At 46.3% G+C, this 2519-nt stretch overlaps 1 pseudogene; it reads right to left on the reverse strand.

Moving 5' to 3' along the window:
- Positions 1 to 5: 5 nt before the first annotated feature.
- On the reverse strand, positions 6 to 2518 carry LOC110289010 (annotated as a pseudogene).
- Position 2519: the final 1 nt, after the last annotated feature.

Consider the following 2519-nt stretch of genomic DNA (forward strand, 5'->3'; position numbering starts at 1 on the left):
TGTTTGTTCTTCCTCACCTGGTCAGAGGGGCCACTGGTGACTCTCCAGTTTTCACAGGACTGACCTTGGTCTATGTCTGTGAGGGTGTTTAGGAGTTGGGGAAGTTGAATGTCTGCCTCAAATCTAGTGATGTCTTTAAAGTCGAAGCTGGATCCAATCTCATTCTCTTGCCCCACAAGCTCTTTTGGACCCATACTGATGCATCCCAAATGGGCATTATCAGAATCAGGCTTCTGCCTGGGGCTCTCAGTGTCAGTGCAGTGCAGAGGCTGCTGCAATTCAGGGTGTTCCAAAGTCAGGATTTGTGTGTCTTGGTTTTTTTGTGCCCTCTTTTATCTCAGGCATGGCTTCGTCCTCTGGTTGTTCCAGGCTTGGAGCTGGAGGCAAGGCCAGGAACTCTGAAGGACTGTGGATGGGGGCTATTAATGCCCTCTCCCTGTTGACAGCTGGTGGCCTTATCTGGGAAACCTGGACACAGGTGTTGCAGAGTTCTGGACTCTGCAGCTGACATTGTGTCTGGCCTGAAGGTGGCAATCCCAGGGACGTCTCCATTTGAACCACTGGAAAAGAGTGAAGGAAGAAGTCAGTTCCTGGGGTAAATGAGATGCTCCCCACCCCCAACCCCATTTCATAGACCACAGCATTTGGCCCCTGCAGCAGTGGGAGGACATTCCTATGAGCTCTTGATGAAGAGCTTGGATGCTACCTCTGTGGGCAGACCAATGGTGACTGCTCTGTTTCTGCAGACCATTGCATGTCATGCTTTCACAGATATTTTTATTTTCCTTCCTGTTTGTGTGGTTTGTGGAGGAAAACCCTCAGTAGGTCAGTTACCAAATTACATGGACATGTGCTCCTCACTTTCCTTCCCCTTTGTCTTTATGAAGAGTGCCTCTCATGTTCGTGGAACTTTGCTACTAGGTAGGTTGTCTGGTCCATAATTTCAAAAACTTACCTGACACTGTGAATAATGTCATTACTCAGATGACCCCAGAATATTGCTTTTTTATGTAGGTTTAGGTTGCAAACCCACTTAGGCACTCCTGCAAGGCAAGCATTTAAACAACCAACAATTTTCTACAGTCCCATGTTTCACAATGTTATAAGTGGAATGGAAAATGGTATGAGAATTTGAAATTGTTGGGCTTGGGTGAGACTCAGTCGTAGAGAACATGTCTACATGATCTTATGTTCTTAGACATGGGTTCCCTCTGCAGTACTACAGCAAAAGAAAAACAAAACAAAACAAACAAATAAAAAATGAGCAGGCTTAGCCAAATTAGAAATGGTACCTAGACTATGCCATACTCTCTACAGTTTTAAGTGTCAGAAAATTCCAGGACAGGTGCTGAGAATCTGGGAGGAATTCTTCCTCCAGGACAGATTCTGAGCTACATTGCTCTGGAGGATTTCAACTCATGGAAAATCCTGTGTTACCAAAACATTTCCTCAGTGTTTTCTAGACACAAGGTCAATAATAGGTCAGGAAGGAGTCTATTGCAGTGTATTGGTGGATAGGACAGATTATTCTGTATAGTTAGTTACATGTGTGACTATGGTATACTCCATGGATATCATTTAATACAGGATGAATGCTACTCACTGTGGCCTTGCATTATCTCTTTTGATAGAGTCTAAAGGTGGTGGTGGAAAACTAGAGCTGTACTTAACCTATCAGGAGACTCATTCTCCCTCTGTGTGTACTGTCCACTACTAAAAGCTAGAGGTCAATTTCTTTGGAGTGCTGATCTGAAAACTTCCCTCCCGGATCTGTACTCAATGGGAAGACCATTGTCTGGCATGGACTGAGCAGATGTGGAATAGGAGAAGGCAGAGGTAAAAAGTGGTATTTGGATATTCCTTGGCTGAATCTCCTTTAGCACCATCACCATCTCTGGTTGGAGCACAGAGGTCTGACTCCCAGGGAAGGACACAGAGCCATGGGACTGCAAACACTGCCCAAATTCTTGAGCTATCAGAGGGCCCAGGTTGTTGTGCTCATAGTAATAGAAATGGCTGCTATCCTGGTAGGAAGGTGCCAAGCCGTATCCTTGATTTGGCATCTGCGGTGGTATGACCTGACAAGGTTGGCAGGCAGTGTTGGATAAAAAAGAACTATGACATTGGGATCTAAAATTTTATCACACTGGTTTGTCACAGCCAAGGAGGAGAGTGTAGTGTCCTGGTCAATGAGGGTCATATTTAATTCCTGGAGTGCATCTTCCCTCCCATGAGTGCTTCCAGTGCAATCCCACTCGAGAGCACCTGGATAGGAGGGTGCCGAGGTGGAAATCTGGCCCTGCTCTGTTATCACTGTCAGCATGGTTGTGCCAGCATGTGGGTTAAGATAGGCATTACCCATGAGCGGCTGGAGAGAAGTACTGGATGCTGATGGTAGAAGCCATGCTGAACTCACATCTGGGGTGGAGGCCCTGGAAAAGTTGCACACAGTTCCTGCAGGCTGTATGGAGTTGCTCAGCAGAGGCAGAGAAGGGTGCAGAGTGCTTTCTGTCCCAAAG

Source organism: Mus caroli, unplaced genomic scaffold, assembly GCF_900094665.2.
Source record: "Mus caroli unplaced genomic scaffold, CAROLI_EIJ_v1.1 scaffold_22455_1, whole genome shotgun sequence".
NCBI lineage: Eukaryota > Metazoa > Chordata > Mammalia > Rodentia > Muridae > Mus > Mus caroli.